General features: G+C 42.3%; 2 long non-coding RNA genes across 3 annotated transcripts in view; one reads left to right on the forward strand and one right to left on the reverse strand.

The window, feature by feature from the left end:
- Window positions 1–8,609: 8,609 nt before the first annotated feature.
- Window positions 8,610–17,259, forward strand: LOC138757951 (uncharacterized). Its single transcript, XR_011354003.1, has 2 exons — window positions 8,610–8,977; window positions 16,858–17,259. It is a non-coding gene; the product is annotated as an uncharacterized lncRNA (long non-coding RNA).
- The window catches only part of LOC138757953 (uncharacterized), a 289,593-nt gene continuing 284,128 nt past the window's right edge, over window positions 14,190–19,654 (reverse strand). For both annotated transcript variants that reach the window (XR_011354005.1, XR_011354006.1), the window contains one exon: window positions 14,190–14,706. This is a non-coding gene — a long non-coding RNA (uncharacterized lncRNA). The remainder of the gene's footprint in view (window positions 14,707–19,654) is intronic.

Genomic DNA, 19,654 nt, shown 5'->3' on the forward strand with positions numbered 1-19,654 from the left:
GGGTGGAAGGAAGGTCGAGGAGTACAGATTAGAGTTGGTGCAACATCTCTTTGGGTGCCAGCAGGAATCAAAATAACATTATTGGATGCCTAGTTTTTTGAATCCCACTGAGGGGGACTGATTTCACTGATGAGAAATTTTACCTTACACATCAGATAAGGATCCCAAAGTCTGACAGTGTTACTGGTTATTACTAGCTATGGGTTTTCATACTTGGCCTCATGAATGATGAAGAACTGTTTTTCCAGCCAAAAATCTTCTATAAGTTCACAATTATGTTTTGATAGCAAATTAAAGCAGCGAAAAGAATGTTAAACCTACTCCCAAAAGCACAAGGTTTTCATCAGTTGTTGAACAAACCACTTGCCCCACAATTTCTGTTGTTGGATATACACTATTCAATACATTTTATTACACAAAGATTTGGATATTATATGTTGCCTTATTCAAACAAATCATAAATATTGTTTGGTTCATGGAGTGTGTTTTTCACAAAACCTGCATCTGTAGATATCTGATGTGTTCAGTAACTGATTTCCAAACACAATCTGGTTCATTTATCAATCAACATACTCAAAACCCAGTTTATTTTGCTGAAGAAAACTTCCAAATGTACTAAACCACTTGGTGACCTGAATGCCCTTCCACAACTTAATCCTTTTGAACAAAAGAATGCCCCTGACCACAGTGTCTAATATTGGAGAGAAACAAGGAAGTGTACGTCTGAACTTTGAAATTTCAGCATTGATTTATAATGGACTCAGAGGTTCAGCAAAAATTAACCTGTGGAAAGAAGTCGGCAGGTCCAGCGGCATTGGTGGGACTAACAGAATAGTCAACATTTCAGGTCAGAACCCTTAATTAAGACCTATGAAGGGTTCCAACTCAAAGCACTGACCATTCTTTTTCTCCCATCGATGTGGCTTGACCCATGGAGATCCTCAAGCAGGTTGTTTTTTTTTGTGCTCCAGATTCCAGTATCTGCAATTGCTGGCATGTCAAGTGTTCAGCAGTTGGGGCAGGAGAGTTTTAGCCTTATATTAATGCTCAACTTTTTAGAGTAATTTTGACAGCGTAGTAATGCAAAACAGATGATAGCAGATCAGCAGCCTACTTTACAGCTCTTCGGGTTTTTATTTCTATTGATTGCAATAAAAATAGAAATTAGGAGAGACAGAAAGCAGGTGGTCGATTTAGGATTATTCATTTCACACAATTGCAACAAATCAAAATTACTCCATTAGAAAACAAACCAAAAGCGAGGGACTAAAATAATTCTAAAGAAACTCTCTTTCTCCTTCATAGCATGTGGGATTTGGCTAGCGCTGAAAGGTTTTGAAAATGTAGGATGAATGTGAAGTATGTCAAACAGTGCGGAATAAATGGATCCTTAAACAAATGGAAGATGCCAGAAGTATGATTTTTGCAACTTTACAACCATGCTGTGTACTTTTTTATGGGCTTCACACAATGATAAAGAACTTACTGCTGCTATTATAAAAATATTAATGAAGTTAGGTAGGTGCTGATCCCTTTTCAATGGAAATGAAAGATTACCTACAATGAAAGGATAATCTTTTTCCAGACTCACAAAGCAGATGAGCAGTTAGATTTGCTGTTTCCAATATTAGCCTGCAAGTTTCTATGGGCAGGCAAGCTGGCTGTCAAATGTAGCCTCGAGCATCAACACATTATGCAAATTCCATTTTGTCACTGGATACGTCGTAACATTAGAACTCATGGAAGTTGTCCATCGATTTTCTGCTGGTTTGAAGAATTGGCGAACAGTGGGAAGAATGAAGACACCTCCGGGTTAAGGCAAAATATTTCCATTGTGGGATGCAGAGGAAGCCAAGTTCTTTCATTGGTCTTATGAGGAATACTACTGTTTCACTGGCCTTGGGTTCCCCGTTTCCCTCCATTAAAAAACAAACCAAGAGCGATAGACTAAAATAATTCTAAAGAAACTCTCTTTCTCCTTCAGGTTATTTTAAACAGCAGAATGAACTCCTTAACTCCAAATCCAAAAACACAATTCCCAATTCTAATACCTGCTGGTGATGATGTGAAATAAGGCCTTTTAGTTAAAAACAGCTTTATCTCTTGCGCTCTTCAGAAGCAATTCACTTTGCAGAATTTCTCCCCACACTGTGCAGTTGCCAGAGTTCATGTGCTCAAGCATGTGGAGCAGGGGTTTGAACCCACAAAAATCTGATTTTGAGATAAAGCAAAAAAGAAGCCGAACAGAAGAGATTGCTGAAACCTCCAGAATAACAAAAAAAGGACAGGAACTTTCAAAAGGAGTAAGAATTTATAAGAAGGGTGCTGATTACAGGAATGAAGGTGTATTTAAATGCAGGCAATGTACAAAACAAGGTAGATAAGCTAATAGTACTTTTAGAAATTGGCTGGTGTGATGTTTTTGTGGCAATAACGGGGTCATGCCTGAAGAAGATTTACAGCTGAAAACCAAGCATCCAAGGATACACATTCCATTGAAAGGATACAAACTCAGACTCAACAGGTCGCGCAGCGTCCATCAGAAGCAAAGATATGTAACCAATAGTTCAGATCTGAGTCCTTTGTCAAGGAATGAACACAAATCAGACAGGCGTCTGAATAAGACAATGAGGGGAGGAGGGCATTCCCACAGACAAAAGGTCACAGGTGGATGTGGGTGGGAGGGCAGAAGAGAAAAAAAACTGAGAAGACACAACAAGAGTAGGATTCCCTTTGTCCTCACCTCCCACTCCACCAGCCTTCGCATCCAACATATTATCCTCCACAATGTCCCCCATCTTCCTGCTCCCTTTTCTGCAGGGAACCACTCCCTCCATGACTCCCCTCATCCAGTCATCCCTTCCCACTAATCATCCCCTTGGTACCTACCCCTGTGACTGGAGGAAATTTTACACTTGCACCCACACATCCTCCCTCACCAGCATTCGGGAGCCCAAACGGTCATTCCAAGTGAAGCAGAACTTCACTTGTGGTTCTGCAGGAGTTATCTACTGCCTCCGGTGCTCCTGTTGTGATCACAATATGAAACATTCTTTCTGCAGCTTGAGGAGAAGAAGCTAAAACCTGATGTCTTTGTATTATGTTTGAGTATAAGTGACTACAGGCATGGGAGAGGAGCTGGCCAAAGTTGATTAGAAGGCGACCCCAGCATGGGAGAGGAACTGGCCAAAGATGATTAGAAGGGGACCCCAGCAGGAAAAATAGTAGAGCAGCAAAAGCAGGAGTTTCTGGGAGAAATTTGGAGGATCACTTCATCTCAAAGAAGAACAAGCATTCTAAAAGGAGGGCGAGGCAACCATGGCTGCCAAAGGAAGTTAAAGGCAGCATAAAAACAAAAGAGATGGAATACAATGTTGCAAAAATTATTGCAAGGCCGAAGGATTGGAAACTTTTCAAAAACAAACAGAAGGCAACTAAAAATCAAAGGGGAAAAAAGATGAAAGATGAAGGTAAGGTAGCTGATAATATAAAGAGTAAAATATAGGCAAGAGTGGACACCGAACCATTGGAAAATGATGCTAGAGAAGTGGAAATGGGCAACAAAGAAATAGGGCATGAATTGAATAAGCACTTTGTGTCAGTCTTTACTGTGGAAGATATCAGCAACGTGTCAGAAATTTGAGAGTCAGGAGCAGAGGTGAGTGCAGTCTCTGTTTGAGAAGGTGCTTGGGAAGCTAAAGGAGCTGAAGGTGAATAAGTCACTCGGACAGGATAGACAACACCCTGGGTTCTGAAAGAGGGAGCTGAGGAGATTGTGAATGGATTAGTAGTGATCTTTCAATAACCAATTGTGTTAGGAATGGTTCCAGAGGATGGGAAAAGTGCAAGTGTCACTCCACCCTTTAAGAAGGGAGAGAGGTAAAAGAGAGGAGATTATTAGATAGTTAGCATGACTTTAGTGGTAGGATTTCAGGCTTCATTATGAAGAATGATGTTTCCAGGTGCTTGGAAAGACATGATAAAATAGGAAAAATGGCTGCATGGTTCCCTTTAGGGGAGTTTGACAAATCTGCTGGAATTCTTTGAGGAAGTAACGAACAGGACGGACAAAGGAGAGTCAGTAGATGTTGCTTGGGTTTTCAATCCAACATGGCTGGGAAAATGCATATGGCAGGAAAAAAGAGGGCTGCTGGGGTTGGTGTTGGGTCTGCTACTTTTCATGCTGTATGTAAATAATTTAATGATGAAATTAATTGTTTCATGGCTAAGTTTGAGAATGATGCAAAGACAGGTGGAGGCCTGGGTAGTCCTGAGGTATCAGGGAGTCTGCTGAAGGACTCGGACAGGTTAGGAAAATGAGTAAAAAAAGATGAAATACAGCATTTGGAGATGTATGACCACGCAATTTGGTAGAAGGATCAAAGGCATAGTCCATTTTCCAAAAGAGGAGAGAATTCAGAAAGTTGAGGTCCTTATTGAGGTTGAATTAGTAGTAAGGAAGGAAAATGCAGTGATAACATTCATTTTGAGAGGACTAGAATATAAAAGTATGGATGTGATGCTAAGGCATTGGTCAGAGCGCACTTGCAGTATGGTTCATATGGAGCATTTAATGGCTCTGAGCCTGTACCCGCGGAACTTTAGAAGGATGAGGTGGTATATCACTGAAATCTACCCACTATTCTAAAGGCTATATAGATAGCATGCTTCCAAGTAGTGGGAGAGTCCAGGACCAGATAAAGAGGAATGAAAGAATGTCCCTTTAGACATTTCTTCAGCAAGTAGATAGGAATTGGTGCAATTTCACCACAAGCAACTGTGAAGGCCATTGTTTTGTACATTTAAAGTGTAGTTTGATAAATTATTGATTAGTAAGGGTGTCAAGGGTTACAGAGAGAAGGCAGAAAAATGGGGTTGAGAGGGAAAAATAAATCAGCTATGATCAAATGGCAGCAAGTACTCAATGGGCCAAATAGCTTAATTCTGCTCTGATGTCTTATGGTCTTTTGAGAGTGATACCACTGAGCCATGGCTAACACCTTTTGGATATTTCCAGTAGGCTGTGGTAATGACACAACACCATATTAAGTTCAATGGATCTCCAGTAAATGGACCTAAACTGGGCTTCGGTAGTGTTTATGATGAAGCAGTAAAAAATTTTTGGATCACTGTGAAATCAGGCCTGAAAAGAAAATGTTAAATTAAGTTTATCTTGAGCAGGTCAACTGATCAAGCAAAAAGCTATACGAGTTTAACAAGGAAATCTGCAGATTATGGGGTTGAGTGCAATACAAATGTGGTGGAGAAACTTGACAGGTCACGCAGAATTCATAGGAAGTAGAAGCGTAACGTATACCCTTTAAGCCTGGGTCCTTCGTCAGGTAAGATTTTGGAGGGATTTTGGATTTCCTCCTTGATATTTCAAAAATGATGCCTGACGGCATGCAAGTCCTGCCTCACTATTCAATTTTAAAATTAATTGCAAATTTGTCATATTTGAACATCCCTTCAAGCAAAGAGGGTCTGTTGATTTTAAGAGAATCCCATCAGGTGTTCCATGTACCTGATTTTATTGTGGTGTTGATTCATTAAGTGAGTGCACACATGTGAGTTGGATTGTAGCCATCAGCCTGAACCGGTTAAGAGTTTAATATTGAAAACTGCACATTGGTATCAGAACTGACAGAGAATTGACATCAGTGGAGAGGAGAGGGTTTGCTCACCATTGGGTGTTGGAATTTCCAGCCTGAGGAGCAGAATACGAGTTGGACAGAACTGCCCAGTAATTCCTAGGATGGGAATTCTTAGGGCTGTCCTAGAAATACACATTTGTGGCTATCATCAAGCTTAAGCTTTGCAGATGTTGCATTATCTATTTTAATTCAAATTTTTAGTGTTCGAAATGTTAAGTTTTTTTTTTAAATGAACTGCCATTACATTAATGTTATAAAACATTACAGCACAGAAAACAGGCTCCTCAGGTCTTCTGGTCTGTGCTGGACTATTATTCTTCCTAGTCCCACTGACCTGTACCCAACCCATATCCACCCCACCCCCCATATCCCTCCCATCCATGTATCTGTTCAAAGTTTTCTTAAATGTGAAACTTGAGCCCGTATTCACTCTTTCAGGTGGCAGCTCGTTCCACACTCCCACCACTCTCAGAAGTTCCCCCTTTAACCTTTTCCCCTTTCACCCTTAGCCAATATCCTCTGGTTTGTATCTCACATAACCTCAGTCAAAAAAGCCTATTTGTCAGTACCTTCATAATTTGTATGTCTCTATCAAATTTCCCTTCATTCTTCTGGAGATCCCCAACTTGGGAAAGTTCTGTTCTTCTTTCTGCAGGGATTTGCCTTTTCCCCTTTAACTTCTTTTGCTTTTTTTTGTCTTGTTTTCGCTCCAGCCAGTCACTCCTGCCTTCCAGCCCGTTGCACTCTCGCCTTCGATTTTTTGCCACTTTCTCTGAAACTTAAAACTGGTTTTATCCATAACTTTTAGTTCTGAAGAAGAATTATCAACTTGAAATGTGAACAGTTTTGCTCTTCACAGAAGCTTTGTGACCAGCTGTTTCATTCCCTTCTTTTCTAATTTTCGCATCTGGAGTACTTTTGTGTTTATTTACTCAGCTCGCTGGCATCTGCTTCCATTGGTGGGTTAACAATGAGACAAAGCATCTCAGGGTAGAGGAATATTGAGCTCCCTGCACTTTTTAAAAGGCAATAGCTGAATAAAGGAACAGCTTCCCTATGGTAACTGGAGCAGTATGAAAAATGGTTAATAATGAGCTGACTTTTGGGGTGGAGGGCACACCAGGAGGAGGAGATGTGCTTTCTAATTCGTGTGTGAATATATTGTTGGCAGGTTGGGAAGATTTCTGGGGAACTGGGAAAGGAAGTCACATGGGTGTTGTATAAACATTATAGATAGTGATTGTTGAAACAATCTGTGCAATCTCCACGACCATATTGCAGGAAGGAATGACCTCACAAGCTCAGTGAAGACACCGTTCTTCAGTTAGAACAGATAGGAAAGATGCAGCTGTGATTTATCTCCTTATGCTCTCTTGGTGTTGTTACCTAAATTAATGTTTTACAATGAGCAAAAAGGAAGCAAACTATGCAAATAAACCATAGAATGCACCATGAAGTTTCAAGTGTGAGATAGTTTCATGCTGAGGGAGAGGTCTTTAAATTCATGCCATCCGGACTAATCTGATAACAATAGCAGGCATGTGGACATATGAATGGTAGATAATATTCTGACCAGTTACTTTTCTTTAACTTCCATTCTGAAAGTAAAAGATTCAGTAGAATCATTGCCAAAGAGCGACAAATGGAGGAGAAACAATCTATTGATCTTTGGCTACATACTGAAAATAAATTATGGAGTTTACATGAAGAATGGGAAGGGGTAGGGAAATAGGAGCTGCCAAGATGGTACAGTCAACAGAGTACTAAATAATGGAAAGAGGTACAGAAGCAAGTTTGTTTGAAAATTGCAGAAAGAGTAACCAGATATTGAAAATTACTGAGACAATTATTCTTACATAAACTGGTAAACTGGTATGGCATCATGGATAAAGAGGAAATGAAGTTACTGAAACATGTCCATTATAATCACTTTCCTGATCATCATGTGAAAAATCTGATGCTGGGATTGAAACTATCAAGTGAGGCCTGTCTCCGTGATAAATATGCAGGGAAGCATGATCAAACTTACAGTAAGATCAATTACGGAAGAGATACTTAACTAGAAGAAAGCAAAACAATAATTGAGCAAGGGAAATCCCTGAAAAAGGGCATGCTGTGGGGACAGACCTCAGGCTTCTCATAGCAGGTAAATGATGAAATTGTAAGTTTATAGTTACAGTGTAAAATCAAACTAAACAAGTAAGTTCAGAGAAAATCTAAGACGGTGAATAAGATAGTCAAATCGAGAATATGTGAATAATATTTAAAGGAACACAAAATATATTTTTATAGACAAAAATCAAAAATATAGCCAGTTTTTGCACTGTGGTTGACCATAACATTGACAGTAGATTTAAGGTGTACTGAATGAATAAATACTTTTCATCTACCTTCAGTAGACAAGAAGGCACTTAACAGAGAAGAAGGATGCTGATGCTGTACCTGGATCAAATTAAAGTGTGATGACTTAAAAGGTTGAGAGTTCGAGAAAGTAAAAAGTAATCCAATCATAATGGAAGCTCCTTATGTTATTGAGGGAAGTTAAGTTAGAGAAAAACTCAGTACAATTGACCAATCTTCCAAGAATATAAGGTAGTGACAGAAGAACAAATAAGTCTAAATGTTTCAGTCCTGTTATAAAAGGCATAAGAAATTAACCCTTCAAAAACAGTGATGTCAAAACTAGGGCAACCTTTAGAGATCATAGTGGAGGGTAAAATTATTTGACTTTTGGAAAAAATATTGGCTTGTGGTCAGTGGGCTATATAGTGAATGAAAGAAAAAACCACACAGAAGCTGTGTGTGAGTTGAACCAACTGACTAACTTTACTGGAACTCTCCAAGAGCTTATCAGCACCACTCCCATGATCCTTTTCGGCCTGTCCCACTGAGACCATTGTGATGTCAGCCTAGTGTGAGCCTGCACCTCCGTGACCCAGTTCACTTATGGGGAGGATCAGTGAAGATCACTACATGATTCCCCCCCACCCCACTTCCCCACCACCAGAACAGGTGCTCGGAGATGCTGAGTCTACAGTTTGTAAACAGTTCGTACATTTGGGTGGCTGACCTCTCTGCCGCAGGGCTAGAAGAGTTACTGGCTGGTCAAGGACAAGGTGTGCCAGTTTGAGACGGTCAACTGTGAATGTTTTCTGTCTACCCCCAATGTCCAAAAGGCACGTAGTCCCGTTGCATTGTAACACCTTGAATGGACCCTCGTATGGGCGCTGAAGTGGTGTCTAGTGCATGCCTCTCCTTATGAAGACATATTTGCAGTCTTTGAGATCTTCAGGACGCAGGATGAAGCTGAACCGTGGCGTGAGGTTGGTATGGGGGCCAAGGTGCCCCGTTCTCACGAAGTCTTGCTAGTAGCATCATGGGTATTTCCTCCTGGCCGCGAACCAATGACACCGACTCTCCCGGGACGGTCAGTGGGGCTCCATAGGCAAGTTCAGTAAGGACATGGCCAAATCCTCCTTTGGTGCTATGTGGATGCCAAGGAGCACCCAAGGCAGCTTGTCCACCCAATCCAGGCCTTAGAGCTGTGCCATGAGGGCAGTCTTCAAATGTTGATGGAACCTTTCCACCAGGCCATTAGACTGTGGGTGGTAGGCCGTGGTATGATGTAACTGGGTCCGTAAACCAGATGTGAACTGTACCCCCATCCGATATGATATTGAAAGGAAGGCTGAAATGGGCTATCCAGTTGGTGATGAGGGGCCTGGTGCAGGATGTCATGGAAATGTCCGAGAGCGGGACAGCTTCCGGCCATCTAGTGAACCTGTCCACCATCATGAACAGGTATGTGGCACCTCTGGAAACCAGCAGCAGCCTGATGATGTCCTCATGGACATGGTCAAATCATTTGTGTGTCGGTGGGGAGGAATGAAGAGGACTTTCACATGCCTCTGTACCTTGAATATCTGACAGTACATTTAAGTTCTGGCCCAGTAGCCGACATGCTTATGCAGGCCACTCCACATGAATCTGTCTGCGACCAGTTGAGTTGTTTCCCAGATGGATGGGTGGGCCAATCCATGTAGCACATTGAAGACGTGACGCCTCCTCACAACAAGAGCAATGGTCAAATGATTTGACCATGTCCATGAGGACATCATCAGGCTGCTGCTGGTTTCCAGAGGTGCCACATACCTGTTCGTGATGGTGGACAGGTTCACTAGATGGCCAGAAGCTGTCCCGCTCTCAGACATTTCCATGACATCCTGCACCAGGCCCCTCATCACCAACTGGATAGCCCATTTCAGCCTTCCTTTCAATATCATATCGGATGGGGGTACAGTTCACATCTGGTTTACGGACCCAGTTACATCATACCACGGCCTACCACCCACAGTCTAATGGCCTGGTGGAAAGGTTCCATCAACATTTGAAGACTGCCCTCATGGCACGGCTCTAAGGCCTGGATTGGCCTTAGGTCGGCCGGTGGACATGTCACAGAGAAGTGTGGTTTCAGATGGCCCGAAATGCATATCTTCCAGCTGTAGCCATTCTGCCACTGGGCCACTGCGAGCTCTGTATAGTTGATTCCATGGGTCAGGGAGTGCACAGACAGGACGGATGTATGGGACAGAGCGTCAGGCATGAGGTTGTTCTGGCTGGAAATGTGCTTGATAGCCGTCGTGTTCTCTGAGATATAAGAGAGGTGACACTGCTCTCTTCCCAACCATGGGTCCAACACCTTAGTGAAGGCAAAAGTGAGGGGCTTGTGATCGGTGAGACCGTGAAATTCCATCCTTCAAGGAAATAGTGGAAACGGTGTATGGTGAGGTAGAGGACTATCAACTCCCTGTCAAACTCATTTTACTTCTACTCCAGGGGCCACAGGTGTCCACTGAAGAAAGCAAGTGGTCTCCAATGTCCATCAATTAGCTTCTCCAGGATGTCGCCAACAGCCATGTTGCATGCATCAATTGTGAGGGTGGTGGGCACATCAACGTGTGGATGTCGTAGAAGCGTGGTGTTGGCCAGAGCATCTTTGGCCTGGTTGAAAGCTGCCAATGACACCACTCCCAGCTGAGTTCTTTAGTCTGACTGGACAGACTATCCTGGCAGCTGATGGCAGGAACTGATGGTAGAAGTTGACCATCCCAACGAACTCCTGCAAACCTTTAAGTTGGCGAACTTAAGAATGGCCTCAACCTTTGATGGAAGAGGGACCGTCCCGTGTCGATTAATGAGGTACCCAAGGAAATTGAAGGCCGTCAGTCCAAACTTACATTTCGCTGGGTTGATGGCTAGGCCATAGTCGCTCACTCACTGGCAGAACAGATGCAGGTGTGTTAGGTGAATGACTAGCAATGAGGATATTGTCTAGGTAGATAAAAAAACAAAATCCAGGCTGCACCTCACCAAGACCTCTGGAACATCTATGCTGCATTTTTGAGGCCGAATGGCATGCGGAGGAACTTGAAAAGGCTGAACGGAATGACGAAGCTGTCTTGGGGACATCACTGTGGTGCACGGGGATCTGGTGGTACCCCCAGACCAGGTCAATTTTTGAGAAGATCCTCACTCGGTGTAGACTGGCCATGAAGTCCTAGATGTGGGGAAATGGGTACTGTTCGGCTGTTGTGGTGTTATTGAGCCAGTGGTGGTCCCCACAAGGTCTCCATCCCCCAGAGGACTTCTGCACCATGTGCAAAGGAGAGGCCCATGGGCTGTCCAAACGCCGAACGATTCCCATCTCCTCCATCTTGTTGAATTCTTCCTTGGCGAACCACAGCTTGTCAGGAGGAAACCTATATCCCCGGACATGTAGCAGTAGTCCCTGGATTGGGATGTGGTGCTGGATGCCATGTTTCTGGACCGCGGTGGAGAACTGTGGCATTATAATAGCCGGGAATCCTGCACAGATTCTGGCAAATATGTTACCCGATAAAGTTACTGAGTTAAGGTGGGGGGTCAGGAACTTGGCTTCTCAAAGGATGAAGCTTTGGAATGTCCTGGAATTGACCAGATGGCACACTTTCAGGTCCACCAGGAGGCAGTGGGCTCGAAGGAAGTCTGCGCCCAGTAAGGGCTGAGACACATCAGCCGGAGTGAAATTCCAGGTAAAATGGCAGGAACTGAACTTGAGCGAGATGGTCTGCACCCGTTGTGTGTGTCTGCTACTATTGTTGACAGCAATGAGTGACAGTCCCAACTTCCCAGTTCAGTTTGAGGGGGAAAGATGCTGACCTCTGCCCGTGTGTCCACAAGGAAATGCCGCCCATGGAGAAAGGAAACTATCTCAGCGGCTGACCGTCATAGCTATCAGCGATGGCCAGCTCTAGTGTTTCTTAGATGGGAGGAAGGTGGACAGCAGTGGTAGGCTCTAGAACCCCATTTCTGATGGTAGAAATGGCAGTTTGAGTCTCTACCTACTGCAGCTGTTACCGGCCTCCTTGGTGGAGTGGGAGAGAGTTGAGTCACTGGGCGTGACACAGCAATTACGTCAACGGATGCCCTACCACATTGCTTGGCATGCCACAGAACATCGCATGGGCTGCTAACCTATATGGGTCGCTGAAGTCCATCAGGAATAGGTGGAAGCCTTCCTGCATCTGTTGGAGAAATATCTGCACGTACAGTACGCAGGGCCTGTGGCTGTCCATTAATGCCAGCATATCGTTCATAAGGGCAGTTAGTGTGTGGTCACCCAGGCCGTCCATGTGGAGCAGCCGTGCCGCTTGTTCGCTGCGGGAAAGGCCGAAGGTGAGGATAAGTAATACCTTAATTGCCTTATACCTGTCTGCAGCTGGCAGCTGATGTAAGAAATCAGTGATTCATCTGGCAGTCTCCTGGTTGAGCAAAGTGACCTCGTAGTAATATCTTGTGGAGTCTGCAGTGAACTGCCTGACCTGAAACTGGGGCTCAGCCTGGTTGAACTTGACAAGTGGCCGTGAGGTCCAAAAGGTCGGCAGCTTAGATGAGACAGCGTTCTGTGCACTCGTGTCATTAATCGTGGGGTCCAAAATGGCATTTTGGACCATTGAGGTCACCAATGTTGTTCGGTGCACTGTGCAGTGAAAGAAAGAAAAAAACACACAGAAGCTGTGAATGAATTGAACGAACCAACTGACTTTACTGGAACTCTTCAAGAGTTTATCAGCACCACTTCTATGATCATTTTTGACCCCGCCCACCGGGTCCATTATGATGTTAGCCCAGTGTGATTCTGCACTTCTGTAACTTGGTTCGCTTGCAGATCAGTGAAGCTTGTTACAGGGTAATAAAATAAAGTAATCATGATTTCATTAAGGTTACATTGTGTTTGACCTATCTTAATTTAGTTCTTTAATTCTCATATCATTCCGGATTTTACTAAACATACCTCCTAAATTCACATCCAGACTGCTCATTTATAAAACAAACAGTTGAACAAAGGTGTACAGGGTTTGTAGGTTAATTGGTCACATGGGCGTATTTAGGTGGCATTGGCTTGTCTGTTACCTTGCTCTATCTCTAAATTAAAAAAAAAACTGCATTTCCTGGCAAAGGTGCTTGCAGAACCTGAATGGGTTACCATCGCAAATTAACAACATGGCTCCTTTCACCAACCACATCTCAGATTAGCTTCTCACCTCTTGGATCAGTCTCCCACATGGAACCTTGTAAAAATCACAGAGGTTACATCAACCATGCAAACTTCTGACACATTTACTAATTTCAAGGATCTTCCCTTTAAGAACGTCATGCATGCAAACTGTGATCAATCCCTGCCACTCCATTTCAATCATTTCCTTCTTACTGATGTTGGACTTGCTGTAATTACTGGCCTATTGCCTGCTGCATAAAGATATCACATCGACTGGTGTGCAGTACATGCACTTGAAAAGGGGTGTTTGATACATGCCAGCACCTATACAAGTATACAGAGTATAATTTCAAAGTTTGCAGAAGATATGAAATATAAGATTGTGGTAATTACTGAAGAGAAAACATGTCAGGAAAATTTTAGCTGTTAAATAGCACAGAGGCATGGTGGATGAAATTTAATGAAGAAAAATGTGGAATGATACATATATAAGCAAAATTAGGAGGCCAACATAAACTGAATCATACCATTTTAAAGCATTTACATTAATAGAAATCTGGAAGTGTATGTACGCACACTAATAATTCTGGCAGGCAAGTTGAGAAGGCTGTTAAAAAAGCATATTGAGTCCTTGGCTTCATTATCGAGGAAGGAAATTGTGCTAAATGTTTATAGAACACTGCTTAGGTTTGAAATGGAGTGCAGAGCTCAGCTCTGGTTGCCACATTTAACAATAGTGTCAAGGTCTTGGAGTTACAGATGTGATTTATTTGAATGGTACCACAGAATGAATATTGACTGGGGGAAGCTGCTTTATTTCACTACAGGTGAAATTTGATCGACGTCTTCAAACCATAGACAAATTTAATGGAGTAATTAGGGAGAAACTAGTGTAATGACAATGGTAAAAAAATTAATGTGACTGGCAAAAGAATGAGAACGAGAATCAGAATTTATTGTCATGAATACATCATGAAATGTGTTGTTTCATGGCAGCATCACAGTGCAAGCATTTATATTAACCACCATACAAAATAAATTAAATAATGCAAGATAAAGAAAAAGGCAAAGGAAGGCAGTGTCTATGATTTATTGTTCTTTCAGGAATCTGATGGTAGAGGGGAAGAAGCTTTCCTTGTGCCACTGAGTGCTCACCTTCAGGCTCCCGTACCTTTTCCCAATGGCAGCAGAGTGAAGTGGGCATGGCCTGGGTGTTGGGGGGTCCTTGAGGATAGAGGTCACTTTCTTAAGACACTGCCTCTTGTAGATGTCCTCGATGGAGTGAGGACCGGTGCTTGAGAAGTTGCAGTCTGAGTTAACAACCTTCTAGAGTTTTTTCTTGTCCTGAGCATAGGCACCTCCTTACCAAACAGTGATGCAACCAGTCAGAATGCTCTTCACGGTACATCCATAGAAGTTTTTGAGAGTCTTTGGTGACGTATCGAATCCCCTCAAACTCCTCACAAAGTATAGCCACTGGGGATCCTTCTTTGCGATGGCATTGACATGGAGCTTCTGCTGAGAGACAACATGGATTTCTTTTTGAGGCACCTTGTAATCTGCAAGGCCCTATCTATAAAGGTAGTGGAAGCAAATTCCATTTATTAATAAACAACAATTTCCAAAATAGGAATTGGAGAAACAGTTGAAAGGAAGGAATTTACTGGTCTTTGGGTCAAGAGCAAGGCTATGGAACTAGTTGGCCTTACCAGAACTGACATTGGCACGAAGGGACAAATGGCCTCCTTCTGAGCTCTATCATTTTATATGATCATGTTGTTCAAAACAGGGTGGAGATATCACAGGGGCTTTTAGCTTTCAAACCAAACTATTTCTTCTAAGAACTACATTAAGCAAAGATATTTTATCCATTTTACTTTTGACATCTACAACTCTTTCCCCATTAAAAAAAAGTTTCCTTCACAATATCCCTTCCAGCCACTACCCAATCTGTTACATTTAATCATGGTGGTGCAATTTCTTGGAAGGGTTTTTACCAGAGGAGATTATAAGGGCAGTGCTGAGGAATGATCATGGCTTGGTAGAACGGGACCAAGAGATAGTATGAATGTAGATTAGAAATAAGAGAGACATAAAGGCTGCATGTCTGGCTGAGTTACTCTAGCACTTCAGTATTCTGCACTGGACACCAGCATCTGCAGATTTGCTTGTTTACTTCACAGGTCAAACAACATCTCTGGAGACAGACACAGAGTTAACCTTTCAAAAGGATTTCTAGGCTCCACAACAGCAGCTATATTGTTGGAAATGATATTAATCAAGAGACAAAATTAAGGGAGTTTAATCTTCATATCAACTGGGAAAATCAAATTGACAAATGCTGTTTAGAGAATTAATTTATTGTTTGCTATCAGGACAGTTTCCTGGAGCAATACATCCATCTGAGTAATGAGTTATTTTCAGCCTTGCCTTGTATTATGAAGTGGGGTGAGTTAGTAATCTCAAAATGAGTGATCTTGAGCGTTAAAGTAATTGGAATATTGTTTTGAGTTCTATTTGTTCATTTCTAAAATCTTAAGCCCAGGAATTATTTTGTGTAGTTCTTGTTTTTTTTCAATGTTATGTGGTGCAGTTATTGATTTTACCCAGAGTAGACTGCATGGAGATCAGTCCAGGTGAAAACACATGAAACAGGATACTGGATTGAGCCCGTCAGGCCAAATCCACATTGGTGTGGTGATACGGCCACCAGCCTACTGCAGCGGGGCGTCCTCTGTACCTGCAGGAAGACCACCTAAGAGGCTGACTCCACCTGGCTGGCTGTCAATCAACTGACTGACCTGAATATAAACCTGAGCAGGCCCCTCCTTGGCCAGTCACTCATGGAACCATCAGGACAGAAACTGGTGTGCAGACTTTTAATGGATTAAAGCCTGTTGTACAGACTTTACTGAAAATTGTGCTTGCTTGCTGCACCACAGCGCACCACAATTTAATCCATTAAAATTTTAAAGAGAGATCATGGAGAAGTTTTTGATGATCGGAATCCTGGAGATTGACCCCCCCCCCCAACCCCGCCCCCCAAACACCCAGATGCCAAAGTACGCTTTGAAATTTGGAACCATGCGATTGAGGCGATCATCCTAATATAGGCTGAGATGATCAACACCAACCAAGCTGAGTCCACGCACTTTCCAAGCCATCAGAGACTGCACAGACTACGAACCTGCGATGGCCATCCTGGAGAGCATGCACAAGCCCCTGACAAACGTGGTCCACGCCCGGTATCTGCTCAGCATCAGGGTCCAGTAGCCAGGTGAGACAGCAGATGCCTATCTGAGGGCTCTGCGTGAGCTAGCCCTCCCGTGCCAAACCGAGACCGGGGTGACTGAAGGGAAAGTGAAGTGACTGATCCGAATTGACTCATTAATGTGCATGGTTTCATAACTCCAAAGGAAATGGGCCAATGACAATTTTTTTCAACCCAAATATTTCAGTAACAATTGGGTCAAGAGCAGTGATTCTCAACCTTCCCTTCCCACTCACATCCCACCTTAAGAGAGCCCTTATGGTATAGGGATTGCTTAAGGTGGAATGTGAGTTTGGGGGGGGGGGGGCGGCAGTTTGAAAACCACTGCTTTAGTGTATACACTTTGTCACCTTGTGCTGCATGTTGTATAATCCCCTCAATATCCTTTGTCACAGGAAGAGTAGTGAGGAAGGGCAGAGCTTAAGGCCAAGACCCAAAGCCAGAAGAGTGGCAGGAGGAAGAGTTTCAGCCATCAAATAGACCACTGGAAGATGCCCCTGTACTGGATCCATACCTCTCAGATGAGCAGAGGAGAGATGTACTGGCTGTGTGAGATTTATAAGAATCCCTCACAAAGAGATGATTTTAACTTGAATAACAAAATTCCTTACTGTAAACTTAATGACCCTCCTCGTACTAAATTCTGACACTAGAATGATGCATATATGTTCAACTGGGATCTGCTGGATGATGCATAAAATCCCTTCGTACCTTTCTGTGCAGATCAATTTGCAATGAATATAACATATTGGTAAACTATTTCCCGATCCTAGAATAAAAATTGTTTTTGAATTAAATTCTTTGTATTTCATGAACAGTAGCAGTTTAAGTAAACAACTGTGACTCCTACACACTGTATGCTTTCCTTTGATCTTCTCCATCATGTGGTTCTGAACATTGCTCTAAAACTCTTTGGACTGCTGTTTAACAGTAATGTTGGCCAATCACCATTGCAGCCATAGCAGTTAGGAGTAATATCTTGAACATACTTGCATTCAATCAATAAGGAGAATTATTGAGAAGTTAACATTTCAAACCAATGAAGTCCACAATCTTTCAATAGCAAGAAATCCCTTATGAGATTCTACTTGATGTCCATATTTAGCAATTTTTCCAACTTCAAGGCACACAGAGTTTGTCTCAGTATCAGAAGTAGCACCAGTTCACAACAATTTGATTTGATTTCAAATTTCAGTTTTCTTGTCACAGTACATACATGACATCACATACAGCCCTGAGATTCTTTTTCCTGCGGGTGAGGCAGAATTACTACTTATTAGAAGTGCAAAAAACTATAATCAACGTACATATATAAACAAATAAAGACATGTAAACAAACTGACTGTGCAACAAGGAGAGAAAAAAGTCAATAAAGTGCAAAAGTAAGAATCCTTAAATAAGTCCCTGATTGAGTTTGTCATTGAGGAGTTTAATGGTGGAGGGGTAGCCGCTGTTCCTGAACCTGGTGGTGTGACTCTTGTGGCAACTACACCTCTTTCCTGATGGTAGCAATGAGAACACAGAGCATGTACTGGTATATGGATCCTTGATGATTGCTGCTACTCTTAACAGCAGAGTTCCCTTTAGATGTTCTCCTCTTCCTATCCTCTACAAGGATGATGTCATGGGCTATGTCTACTACATTTATCAGGGCTTTACACTCAGGAGTATTGGTGTCCCCATACCAGGCTGTGATGCAGCCAGTCAGCACACTTTCCATCACAGATTTGTAGAAATTTGCCAATGTTTCTGATGTTATATCAAACCTCTGCAAACTCCTAAGGAAGTAGAGGCACTAACGTGCTTTCTTCATGATGCCATTAGTGTGCAGCGTCATGGTTTCCATAGTTTCATATGAAAGCTATCTCCCCCTATTGTTTCATTCAATATCTCAAGCAAAGCTGGGAAGAAGGGAGGGGAATGGAAGGAGAATATTTCCAGACAAGAGGGAGATGTTTAATTCACCTTTGACCATTTCATCTTTCTCATACTTTTATTTCAGAATCTCATGGGAGATCTTCCCTCAGATATAAATTTGTAAGGGAAGATCAAGTCAAGGATGAGACCCATCAGATATATATCAAGTTCTCTCTGTGAACAAAAGCAGAATAAAATGGCAATTATAGCATGAGGCTAAAAGCTTCACATTGGTGTGGCTCACAACAGTGATATGAAAACAAAACTGCTTTCTAGCCACAACCATAATGAAGAATTTTTTAAAAATCAGAATCAGATTTAGGGTCATGAACATCTTTCATGAAATTTGTTGTTTTGCGACAGCAGTATTGTGCATTACAGGTGCAAAATTATAATACCCTAAATACAAGATTTTTTTAAAAAAGTAGTGGAAAAGAGAGGAAAAAGTGAGGTAGTGTCCATAGGTTTCCCGTCTGTTCAGAAATCTGATGGCGGAGGGGAAGAAGCTGTTTTTGTAATGTTGAGTGTGTGTCTTAGCTGCCAGACCACATCACTTAACCCTGCACAATCATTTTTGCCCAAAACAAGGACATATTTCTGCAGTGCTGTTGAGGATATTTTTTTTAAAAATCACAATGCAAAATCAAATGATAATTAGATTGATAAAGCATAAAAACATAAACTAAAATTAATCATTTCTTATTTCCTTGAACATAAGTTTCAATATCCCAGCATTACATTGCAGTAACACTGTATGCCTGTAGTCAGTCATAGGAGGGCACATCCCTTTACCTTTGACTCCCAGAGGTATTCCTGAAAAGCTACAGGAAGGCTTTGGCTTTGATTTTCTGGCTTTAGACAAATACTTTGGGCAATTGAAGAAAGGTCTAGGGTGATTGCATGTAGGGTACGGGAGAATGTACTGCATGAGGGCAGTAGTGGGAAATGAACTGTCTTCTCATGGGAAGGAATGTCAACATTTTAAACCTATACTTTCATTGGACAACAATGCAAAATTCCTGGGATACAGACTACTCCATTATATTTTCTGTGTCCATTTCTGCAGATGAGGTCATTGGGTGTATTTAAGACAGAATTTGAAGGGTTATAGAGAGAATGCTGGGTTAAATGGGAGAGCAGACCTGATGGGCTGATTGGTTCTTGTATCTTGTGATCTTGTGACCCAGATGAAAGATCCTGATATATGGGTGTCGGTTTCCTGGAGATTTCCTTCAACCCCCTTGGCATCAACTCTTTCTACAAGCTGATCAGTGA

Source organism: Narcine bancroftii, chromosome 3 (genome assembly GCF_036971445.1).
Source record: "Narcine bancroftii isolate sNarBan1 chromosome 3, sNarBan1.hap1, whole genome shotgun sequence".
In the NCBI taxonomy this organism is placed as follows: Eukaryota; Metazoa; Chordata; class Chondrichthyes; order Torpediniformes; family Narcinidae; genus Narcine; species Narcine bancroftii.